The sequence below is a fragment of the Parasteatoda tepidariorum genome, chromosome X1 (genome assembly GCF_043381705.1).
Source record: "Parasteatoda tepidariorum isolate YZ-2023 chromosome X1, CAS_Ptep_4.0, whole genome shotgun sequence".
NCBI lineage: Eukaryota > Metazoa > Arthropoda > Arachnida > Araneae > Theridiidae > Parasteatoda > Parasteatoda tepidariorum.
This window is the reverse complement of record NC_092214.1, coordinates 21,361,871-21,374,864: the sequence shown is the minus strand read 5'-3', so window position 1 is coordinate 21,374,864 and position 12,994 is coordinate 21,361,871.

Genomic DNA, 12,994 nt, shown 5'->3' with positions numbered 1-12,994 from the left:
TACTGTATTTATTTTTAATATTTTAGAAAAATTAAAAAGTAATTTAATTCCTTAAACGTTAATGATGCACACTGAGTGAGGTTATAAATTTCTATGTTCTATGAGAATTTCACGGTTCAATGTAAATTGTAAACTGAAAGCTATAACTCATAATTTAATTTCTCATTTCAAAAGTTAATAAAACCACTCATTCTTTAAGAAATACAAGGTGTTCCGAAAGACCACCCTTAATATGAATTTTTAGAATCTTCATCAGAAATGAAGAGGTAGGGAACAAAAAATAATAGAAAATTCTATCAAAATCGTTGAAAGACGAGTAACAATTTTCAGTTTCAGCATTTAATTAAACTTTCTTGGTGCTTATTGCATTCGCGTCCTCTATGATTTGTTAGGTTTTGATAATGTTGTTGTTTTAAAATTTTAATTTGAGACTATTACTGCACATGCTTTATTGCTTTTCCTTTTTTTAAGATTGTAAAAATATATCTCTGTATTCTTTTTACTTCAAAACTCTACGAATACCAATATTGTAAGTTAAGATTGAGATCACTCTACTTACAAAAAAAAAATTTTTTTTCAATCAAAGTGAAATTTTTGTAGTAACTTTTTACCCCAATCACCATACAAAATAAATAAATGAATAGAATATGTTGAAGAAATTGACTTACAAAAAAACATTTTTTTTCAATCAAAGTGAAATTTTTGTAGTAACTTTTCACCCCAATCACAATAGAAAATAAATAAATGAATTGAATATGTTGAAGAAATTGAATGAAAATTAAAGTGTCTAATAATTTCGTCCTATAATATTAAAAAAAGTAAGAGGAATTATTTTTTTTTCTAAGCTGTTGCTGACTGTAACAGCCGTAACATAAAATAAATATTGCTTCAAACAAATAGAAATAAATTTATCTTTCATAGTAATAATATTCTATTATTGGAATCACCCGAAGTAATATCCTCTTTTTTTATTTTAATAGAAGCTCGCTGAATTAACTTTCACATTTATTTCAATAACAAATGATACTCACTAAACAAGAATCGATTTCACATGATTATTAGAAATAGAACCCATTCCAGAAGAATCAGACAATAGAATTTTGTGTCATAGATAAAGAAGAGTTATTGAAAGAATGGATGATTGGCTAATGATTACCAATGAATTCAGGTTTATAACTTAATTTTCACTCGGAAGAATTTCTCAGAATTTTTTTTACCGCTGTTCGAATTTTCTGGGTTAATGAACTGGAGAATCAATCCAATAATTCTTTTAAAAAATAATTGTCTTTCAGCATTTTTAATGCATGGAAATATTAAATGCTTTGCCGGAAATAATATTTGTAAGGAATATAAAATGTTAAATTTAAATCATATTTTTTTTAGATAAGACAAGGAAATGGCATCAAGTATATTATATAACCGTTGTTGAACAGCCGATTCAATTTTGGATTTACGACCACCAATGTTCATCTCCGTAGCCCTGTAATTTTGAACCCAACCCATAAGACAAGGGTACTTTTAGAATAGGTATCGGGAAAAATTGCCTTCGTGGAGGAATTTTTGATGGAACTAACCCGCTTTAGCGTAACATGGAGAGGAAAACCACGAAAAGTTCCCATAGTTATCCTGACGTTATGGGGACTCTAACCCATGATCCGTCAACCATTAAGGATATTTTTTGCCAGCACTGTGGTGGGTGCGAACCGGGTGAGGAATTCGTATTGACCGGCTATCGCTGGAATTCAAACCTGGTTTATCTCATTGGAAGGCGAGAGCTCTATTCCCTGAGCCACTGCTGCTCCACCAAGAGCATTATAAAGTCTTTCGATAGACTTTGAATTCGAATAAAAATTTGTTTTAAGGTTTGCTGCAGCCTCCACGTGGGGTTATTGGATACACTTAATGGGTAACTAAATGGCTGGTAGTCGAAATGATGAGTGGAAAGGGTAAAGGATTTTAGACGACATCATCCGTCGTGAGGATAACCAAACCTAGGGAAGGGAACACAACCGGGAGCCTTCAATCTGGGCCATCTTATGCACAGGACATCACATCCTCAAAAACTGCTATTGTCAAAAGGGACTTTCCCTCAGACAGGCTCTCTTTGGGGGAATCCGATGAAAATCTCAAGAGTATCTTGGAACTGTCTAACTCCATCTCTTTTTATGAAAGGATGCCCAAGATCCTCAGTAATAACCGACTGAGGGGGGCTTTGGTTCTCTAATGTAGAAATGACAGAGTGTACTGGATCAGGTGCAACTTTCACGAGAAGTCTTTGGGTGACATCTCACTTAAAATCTTAAGCGTTGATGAGCTACCCAAGCCTATGTTGGTTGTCTTTAAGACAAATGGAGAGCATTTCGGACCAATCGACCATACGTCTTTAGCGACTCAATTCGGGGGTTGAAGTCGATGAGGTGGAGGTTCCTGCAAAATTCTGCTGGACCCGGCCCCTCTAGATGGATCTTCGAGGTTGATCCTGAAGACATCGGGGATATTGTGATGGCTAACTCTAGAGCTCTCATTGGAAGTGGAGTGTTTAAAATTATCCATGATCCAAATAAGAGAAGGGCAGAAGAGGTTCCATAAACATCGAATGTCTTCTCTGTCTCAACTGAAGGTGAAGTGTCTAAGAAAATGGAACAGGAGGTTTCTTGGAAAGATAAATCTCCTGATTCCAACAAGGTAAGTTGTTGATCCATTGATGTTCTTGATTTTTCAGATCTGAATTTGGACTCTGGGTCAGATATTACTTACAGCCCGAACCACCAGCATTTATGCTTAGAATGAGCCATAGGGCTGATAAAGCCATAGAGCTGTTAAAAAGGGAGTTTCCTCTTAAATCAAATCTGAATGGTTAAGTATTATCCTAGAATTCTCTCTTAACCTCTTTTGGTGAAAGAATCGATTAAGGTTGGTCAAGTTAATCTCTATCATTGCAATGCTGCCTCTCGTCATTTGTCTAAAAGGGTAAATGATGGAGATTTAGACATTGCTATTGTATAAGAGACTTAGTATAAGAGTATTGTATAAGAGACTTTATTGGATTATGAAAAATTTTTAATGATAAATTTTAAAGCAATCAAGATTTTATCACCAATATTGAAAATTTATTCTAATTATTATAGATCTATAGAAAGTGATTCTTGATAATGAACAAATTTGAAATATCCTTTACAAGAGTATCAGTTGTTCATTTTGAAAGAAAACTTAAATGAAATGAATATTATTTGGAGAATGAAATCTTTTAAAAGGAGACAAACAAATAAAATAAATATTAGGAGAACTTGAGCTTTGAAAATGTCGAACCTCACAGTAATTAGAAAAGAGCATCACTTTTTTTTGCGAAACTAGAACCTCATGTTTACTGTTACCTATTTTATAGAACTGGATTAAAGTCTTTGGGAGTGACTTTGGGAGTCTTTGGGAGTTAACCAGCGACTCCAAAAACTAAAAAGATGGTAGCAAAATTTCTATAAGAACATTCGAAAACTCACTTCTTTAACTTTAAAATTATTTTAAAAAAATATTTCTGTTAGAGAATCCGGCTGGTTTAGGAGATAAAACATCCTTCTTAGGTTTGAATCCCCACGATGATCAGTAAATTCGAATTCTGGTCTAGACTAGCACTGACCACAGTGTTGACGTAAAATATCCTCAATAGTAGACGGATCATGTGATGTTATAGAAATCTCTTGCCGTCAAGCCAACCAGGGATGTTTACGTGGTTTTTCTCTCCATTTAAAGTACATACAGGTTAGTTCCATGAAAAAAAGCACTCAACTAAAGCTTGTTTACCCCAATGATTAATCCAGCATTTCCCTTGTGATTTGAGTTGGTTTTCAAATTATAAGGCTACGGAGTCGAACATTGGTAGTCATAAATCCAGAAATGGGTCAGCTTTTTAGAGTCTATTATAAAATAAAATAAAATTGAGCACATCATGTTAATTAAAATCACGTACATAGTATAAAATTTGCAACAAACCATAAGGGATATAAAATGGAGTTATTTCTTTAAACGCTAAGATTTTTACTTTTGGTATACAAGAAACTTCACGGGGTTTGATGTACCTTTAATTTTATCAGATAGAATAAGCTTTAAATTTAGCATAATATCAGCATTGAGGCATGTTTCAATTCACGTCCTTTTCGTAATGGTTCCGATATCCGATGTCACCTGCAATCGACCCTTTCTGAACTTACATATCAACTCGATGAGAAAATTTGTGCAGAGATAATTTTTAGAATGCACTCATTTTCGAAGTAATTTGAAAATGACGTGGGGGTGATTACAGCTGAAAATCTCTGACTGACTCTAGATTCTCTCTCAGCATCAATGATGATGATAAGTTGGAAAAGGTTGAAAGGAAACTGTAGAGAAACGCATCAGTAAATCGCCCTTCCTGTGTTTCAGCCGATTTTGGGACCTTATATCAAACCACTACTCCCAAGCCTTCACATCCTGTGTTTAAAAACAAATGAGGAGCGGGTAGTTGTGCACTCATCCAAGACTACGTCGTCTCATCCTCAAATAAAAATTCGGAATTGCGCGATTTTCTGTGATTTCTGCACTTGATAGTCTCTTCACGGGAAAAAAGATAGTCTACAGTAAGTTTTGGGGATAATTTAGAAAAAAAATTTACCGTCAAAAGTTTATTCTGATATAAATCATGTTACTTATTAAAAAGTTAAAAATATAGGAAATAAACATGGGTAATAAAATTTGGTATAGTGTGTGAGTAAGAAAATTGATGAGTTTGAGTTGAATGATTTAGATCAGTGGTCGGCAACCTGTGGCTCGCGAGCCACAGGTGGCTCTTTTGATGTAAAGTTGCGGCTCTCCAGTTTCATACGAAAAAAATTAATAAATTGTTACCAAAGCCCTTAAAAATAAGAAAAAATATTTTTAAGTACCTAATTTCTCAAGAGCTTTCTATTCCTATAATCGTTAATTACAAACCGCTACCCTCAGGCCTGTCGTTAAGCCCGGTTAGAGGGGTGTCTCATTTCGACTCGATTCCGAGTATTCACCCGGAAAAGTGGCAAGTCTGTTGTCTGTTTGAGCATCCCGTTACCGACACCATGAAAAGGCACAAAAAAAGGATGATGCCTGCGACTCTGATCTTGTGAAACAGCAGTCAAAACCCCGGAAATTTCTGTCAACTTGAAAAATCCAGGGTGCTTTAAAAGTATTTATCTAGAAATGCCTTTTTCTCACGTTTTCTCTTGCTCTTTCTAAGAATAAAGACAATATATTTGTCCATGTCGTTAAGAAAGGGAAGGAAAGAGCTCAATGCACATACAGCTGTGGTTTTCTCTATATGACTGTCCAGTTTCTTTTCACTCACCTCCCCAGTTACTTCACTGATCTGTCTNCCCCCCCCAAAAAAAGAAAAAAGTTAAAAAAATTAAAAATTAAATAAAAACTAAATTTTAAAAAATTTTTTAGCGTATTTTAAAAATAAAGAATAAATATTATTCTGTATTCAAAACCGTTTTTTTTTTAATTAAAAATCATATATACATAAAAAAATATTATAGTATTAAATCAAAAATTTTCAGTGGCTCTTTAAAAGCGGGAAATTTTTTAAAATTGTAACTTTTGGCTCTTTCATTTCAAAAGGTTGCCGACCCCTGATTTAGATTGAATGGTTTATTGCTTATATTATTTATATTATATTATTTATCATGCATTTTTGAAAGAACACTGGAATTGAAAAACTATTCGAAATTTTCTTTTATATACTAAATTGTTATTTGATTTTTATTTGATTTTCTCAATGATGAGTTTTGTGATCATTTTTTAATAATTTGTATTTAATTAAGACAGTACTGAAAAACTATATTTTCTGTAAGAAATAAATTAAGAAAAGCATCCAATCTTACAAAATTCATATTAAAATTATTATTACTATTATGCAAGGGTAAGTTTTTTTAAAAATAGTCTCTTAATGATCAGTATTTATTTAAAGTAGCACAAGAAAAGTTTAATAGGAATTTTAATATATTTCTCATGAAGTTTTCTTTAAGTTTATAATGTTAAGAAAGTATAGGAATGTATGTTAGCGAATTTTTATGGGAGAATAAAGTCTCGAATAAAACTATACAGTTACTCCTATCAGGAAGTCAACAAAAACAGAAAAAAGCTACATTCGTCAGCCCTTTGTTTCCAAAGTCAGTCATAAAGTTTGTCAACAGATGGCAAAACAAACCAAGAAAAACTATATACTTTTAATACTTTTAACTATAATGTTTTTAAAATACTTGCACGAATTGACCTCTCGATTATATCCTACAGATGTTCGATGACATTCATGTTGGGTGATCTAGGTGATCAAATTATTCGCTACAATTGCCCAGAATGTTCTTCAAATCAATCACGAACAATTACGCCTGAAGTCTATGAGTGGCTGCAATTGTGGTCTCCAAGTAGCTGGACATAATAATTTCTAGTCAATTGTCGGTGCAATCAGACCATATGACCCAGTCCATGCCATGAAAAAGCAGTCCACACTAGTATGGAGCCACCACCAGATTGCGCAGTGTCTTGTTGACCACTTGGGTCCATGGTAGAGGGGCCTGCGCCACACTCGATCTCTCCCATCAGCTCTGACCAGCTGAAATCGGGACTCATCTAACCAAACTATAGTTTTCCAGTCATCTAGGGGCCAACCAATATGGTCACGAGCCCGGGAGAGGTGCTGGACGTGATTTCATGCTGTTAGTGAAAGCACTCAAGTCGTTGTTCTGCTGCCATATCCCATTACAGCCAATTTTCACCTAATTGTCCTAATGAACACGCCAATTTCACGTCCCGCATTGATGCTTGCAGTTATTTCACGCAAAGTTACTTGTCTGACTGACTTTCACGCTTGTGGTCTCAGTCATTAACTGCAGTTGGTCGGCCACTACGTTGTCCATGGTGGGACGTTATGCCTGAAATTAGGTATTCCTGGTACACGGTAGATCTAGGAATATTGAATTTCCGCACAATTTTCAAAATGTCTTAAGCGTCTAGCCCCAACTTCCATTTCCACGTTCAAAATCTTTTAATTCTCGTCTTGCGGTCATAATTGTATCAGAAACATTCTCAGATGAATAACTTGAGCACAAACAGAAGGCCTGCCTGTGTACTACCCATATATACATTTTGTATTTGATTCTATTGCCATCTGTATGTTTGCATATTTCTATGTCATGACTTTTGTCACCTCAGTATATAATATTATTATAGAATATTATATTTAATTCACTGTAAAGAAAATACAATTTTTCCCCGGACTTTCTCCATATATTTGCCGGTTTAAAGCTGTTTTATTTACAAACAGTAATAGTGTTTTTCCCTCTAATCAATAAACGAATAAGACAATCAATTTAAATTTTAGTTTTTGACATACAGTTTTGCTTACGTACGATAACTTTGCTTTTTCACATGTCATTTTACAACTATTTTCTGTACTTTCTCTTATTTTTGAGCTATTATTTCATGGTTTTGAACATCGCTTAAATTAAACTGCTATTCAACTTTATTTTCAAATTCATACTTTACCTGATTTTGGATAAGTTAAGAAGCGAGTGGCTTATAACAGTGAATGGCCTATAGTTTTAAACATTTTTGATTTTAGATATAGTTTCAATATGTAAGACTTTTAAGGTTATTTCAAACTTTTCTTCATAATAAATCAATGTAGCCGTGGCTTCAGGGTGGCACAGAGGACTTCCCTCTCAGAGAGATGACCCAGGCTTGAATCCCAGCAATGACTAGTAGATGCGAATTATGCTCTCGGTTCACACCAAGCACAAAGAAAACTTGTTCCCATTGGGTAAAGAAATTTGTAAAGACTTTTGGTGGAGATTCCCCATTGAGTAAAGACTTTTATTTCTAAGAGATGTTGTATTACTAAGGTCTAAGGATTTACTCATGGAAAAAGCATGTTCTTATATGGTAGAAAGCCATTGAGACTACTGATTTTTTTCACAAGTTTTACGGTTATGTGCAATCAACCCAGCTGCCAGTTTAAAACCGTAAATATACGGGATTTTTTACAGTGCATTTGACAATAGTTGTACAGGTGGAGAAAAATAATATTTGACATTTTATTTTATTTGAGTGCATCAAGTTTAGAAAATTAAGCAACAGCAGGAAGCTGCTTACAAAACACTTTTTTTCATTTATAACTATTTTATTTATTGGCCTATCAGAAAAAAGTAAGAATTAGGATTACAGTTGATGATAACATGTCTTAAAATTTTGCCCTTTCTCCAAATTTTTCTCGGTACTTTCTTCCAATAAGTTATTCGTTTGAGAACCAGTTATTTAACTGGAGACATAAGTTTCAAATTTTTTTCACTCTCAGGAAGATTTCGAAACAAATTAATATTTCACGTATAGAATTTATTAGTTCAACTGTATTAAGAAGTTTCATAATGATTCGAATTCCAATAAAACGGAAGTAAAATTTATTAGAAACTAATAGCTTTCATCAGTAAAAGATACATTTTGTAGTTGTTGTTGACGTAGGCTATTAAAGCAGGGGGTGCGATTGTTCTTGTTTTTCAGTGGCGCCATCTAAGGCCAAGAATTCGAATTCTGCCACACCCATACGTCCCACCCGTTTATAAGACGGACCCATTCATACATCTATTCATTCATCCACAGATCGTAATTTTGACCTGAACCAGAGAACGATCAATCTCCAATTCAGTACCCCCCAGAGGTAATGATTTATTATGGGAGCATGAAGGACTTTGCGGTATAATTTTTTATCTGAATATGGAGAACTTTGTAACCCGACATATTCAACGTCCACCAGTCACCATTTACTACGCGAGGAGTCTTCGGCCGGCTGGATTCGAAACCCCGTTCTCGCAAACGTGAGTTCAGTGCCCTACCAACCAGGCTATCCCGGCCCAATGGGTACATGTTAAATCGAGTTGTTAAAATGCTTAAACATGAAAATACATCAACTAATGACAGTCGTATTAAGACTCAAACAGTGCGAACAATTGGACGCAGTTTAAATGAATATTAGTGATGCTCAAAATAAATTAAATTAGATTGATTAACGAATTTCAGTATGAATGCTACCAACAGTAGGTGACAAACTTAGAAAGCGTCTCGTTTGGCTTCTTATTAAGGTAGAGTTTGAGTAATTACATGACACACTACTTCTAGCACTTATTAAATTGAATGAGTTGTTGTTACATATGCCATTTGCCTATACCAGCGAGCTTGCTTAAAATCAAGCGATTTTTTTTACCCAGAGGAAGTGATTTTTTCCTTCCATCCATGACCAAGAATACGACTTCAGTCATGCACACAGCCCGTTTTACAGGGAGGACTCAATTCATACTATTCAAAATAACGCTGAAGACTACAAAGGAGTTAATAACTAACTAACAGATTTATAAACTTGAGATAAATATGAGATATCAATTAAACTAATATCATTCCGTATTTGAATTCAAATATGAAAATAAAATAAATTGACACTGAAATAAAAATAGTACTCATTTTCAATTGACTAATAAGGAAAAATACAAAAGTAACTCCTCTTTATGGTTATTCTTAAAAGGTTGAATAACATTTTAAAGTTTTTAAAGTTCAAAGCATTGTTTAAAAAATAGGTACAACAGGATAATGACTTTTTTAAAGCTTTTTTTACTATTATTAAATTTATTATCAAATTGAGTTTTTTTTTATTTTAAGAACCTAGGTTTAAAGACAGCTTAGTAAAAATAGTTTGTTTCATCAACGAAAAGGAAGAAATATTTAATTTTTCCCAACTCAGAAAGATATTATTTCGTAACCTACCAGTATAGTTGGCATAATTTTTAGGAATACGAAACTGAAAAATGCATAAAACAATGCTTGTACCATTTATTATCTATTAGCGGGTAGGTTTTATATGGGCCTTTTTTTATGCTTTCTCCCAAATTCTATTTAATTTAAAATTGGATTTAAATTGAATAGAGTATAGAAATCAAACAGTGTCATGTGATTTTTTTATGTTTCTCCCACGAATTATTTTTTTGGATGCGATGATTTTCCCATAAATTAAATTTATTTTATCGATTTCTTAATCGAAGTTCGTTCATCATTCTAAGAATATTTTTGCTTGTGGAAAAACACTTTTGCTTATTCTTACAAGAAGTCGATTAAAATCATTGGATCGATGAACTTATTTTCTATGTATTTGAGTTAGCGTGTGAAACTTGTAGAAAAATAAAATTCTTAGAAAGACTATACCATCGCAATTTTTTTATCATGTTAGAGGACTCTGCCTCCTTTCTTCTTCGTTATTATTCCCAATGACCTTTTCACAGTCACCTTCGTTTTTTATTCAGGCATTATATTTCAATTTTCTCTTGTAATTCTAAAATTCTCGCATTTCATTTAGACAAAAATTTATCCAATTGTTAAAATGGCACCATGCAAAGGCAAAAAATTGCATTTATTGTTTAGTCAAGCGCATCCTAAGAAATTTTTAATTTTGATGAGAGAACTTAGTTCTACGTAAAATAAAAAAAAAATCCTTTCCATTTGCATTTAGGAAATTTGTGATTGATTTTAATATAGATGTAAAATAAGAAGCTTCAACTTATATTTTTATGTTATCCCTTTATCTATACCTTTTGCTTAATTTATTATTCTAAACTAAAAGCTCTTTCTCATACTTTAATATTCACATCCTGTCTTTCAATCCATTTTTGGCTTCAAGTTATGCATTAATTAAAATTTTTGATTTTTCTCTTTAATTAGATCGTGAGAAAGACTTTTTCCCTCGGCCTATTTAATAAACCAATTTTTTTTAAGGTTTTTTTCTTTATACATCTGTCGTTGAATAGCCGACCCAACTTTTGGGTTTACGACTACTAATGTTCAACTCCGTAGCCTTGTAATTTTGAACCAATCCAGAAGACAAGGAAACTCCTGGATCAGTACCCCCAGAGGGATTGATTTGTTATGGGAACATGGAGGACTTTGCGACTCGACAGATTTAACTTGCATCAGTCACTATTTACTACACGGGGAATCTTCGGCCTGCGGGGATCGAACCCACGCATTCTTGGACATGGGCCCAGCGCCTTACCGACCAGGCTATCCCGGCCTTTAATAAACCAATTGTAATTACTCAGATTTCCCTTATTCCCCGAGACAAAACGTACTACTGATTTATTTTGCAAGATTTTACAAAACATTTATTGAGGAGCACTTCGATTTTTTGTCACTTGGGTGGTTGTTCTCTCGTTAAATAAATATTGTTCCCTCTTCCCCTGCCTAAGACCTGTTTTTATCCTTTCTCTCGGCTTTAGATATTTATAATAAGAAAAATTTTAAATATACCTTTCTTCCGCAGTGCTCTTTTAGCTCATATTACTAAATGTCGGCTGTAGTAGTAACAAGTAAGCTAATTATGTAATTTGCATGATTTATGGAGTTAAATATTGGAATTTTTTAGAGAAAAGGAAGACGATATTTTATGTGAACCTGATAACCATACGTGAATAGGGCAAGTCTAATCTAAAATCTAAAAAAAGTAAATAAAACGTTGAAATGAAAACGCATCGATGTCCCTATATTTCAAAAACTGAAGGCGTGAAAGCATCCTGAAAAAGTCATTGAGTCAATTTCTTTAGATAATGATGTTTGCAAAATATAAAACTTTCTTTGAAAAATTTATTTCATTTTATTTTATAACCGTCGTTGAACAGCCGACCCAATTTTTTTGGGTTTACGACTACTATTGTTTGACTCCGTAGCCTTGTAATTTTGAACCCATTCCAGAAGACAAGGGAACTCCTGGATCAAGTATTGAGAGAAATTTACCTTCGTGGAGGGCTTTTTGATGGAACTAAGCCGCATTTGTGTTACATTGAGAGGAAAGCCACGAAATCCTCCCACGTTTGGGCTGACGGCAAGTGGACTCTAACCCAGTCTACCACTGAGGATATTTTACGTCAACACTGTGGTCAGTGCAAGTCGGATGCGGATTTCGTATCGAGTAGCCATCGCTGGGATTCAAACTTGGTGCACCTCATGGGAGGCGAACGCTCTATGCCCCGAACCATCGGCTCTGAAAAACTTTATTACACTCTACTGAAAAAAAAATTAAAATATATTAAAAAATTGTGGTCGCTTACCAAAGACATTCCTTTCCTTACTGATTGCAATCGTGCATTACAAGATGAAATCTTTTATGCACGATCTTGTAGTTACGATATTTCTTTTCGTGTCCCAGAATGATTAGACAATTTGATAATTCAAAATGATGAGCAAGAAGTGAACTTTATAATGAAAGTTGATGTTAGATAAAGAATCACAGGGAAAATGTTTAGATTTAAACGGAGACATGCAAAAGTCGCAAAATAATAAATAAAATGTAATTTTATGTATATTATATTTTATACTACTTTAAATATATTTTATTATATATAAGAACATAATATATATAGTAAATAACATTATGTCCTCGTAAGAATCAAGTTTTAAAAAATAGCTGAAAATGTGATTTTTAATTAGAAAACGTAGCTTGAAAGAACTTATAACTGCAATAAAATATATATTTTTTAAAATTGCAATCATTTAAACATAATTAACTTCTACATAAAAAAACAATAAATTTTAGTTCTTAGCATTTCTTACATATTATTGATATTTTCATGCGCTTCTTCACATTTTTTTCATGAAAAAAATTCAATTTAATTTTATGTATATTATATTTTATGCTACTTTAAACATATTTTATAAAAAAGAGTATAATATATTTAGTAAATTATATTATGTCCTCGTAAGAATCAAGTTTTAAAAAATAACAGAAAATGTGATTTTTAATCAGAAAAATGTAGCTTGAAAGAACTTATAATTGCAATAAAATATATATATTTTTAAAATTGCAATTATTTAAACATAATTAACTTTCGTATAAAAAACAATAAATTTTAGTTCTTAGCATTTTTTGCATATTATTGAAATTTTCATGTGTTTCCTC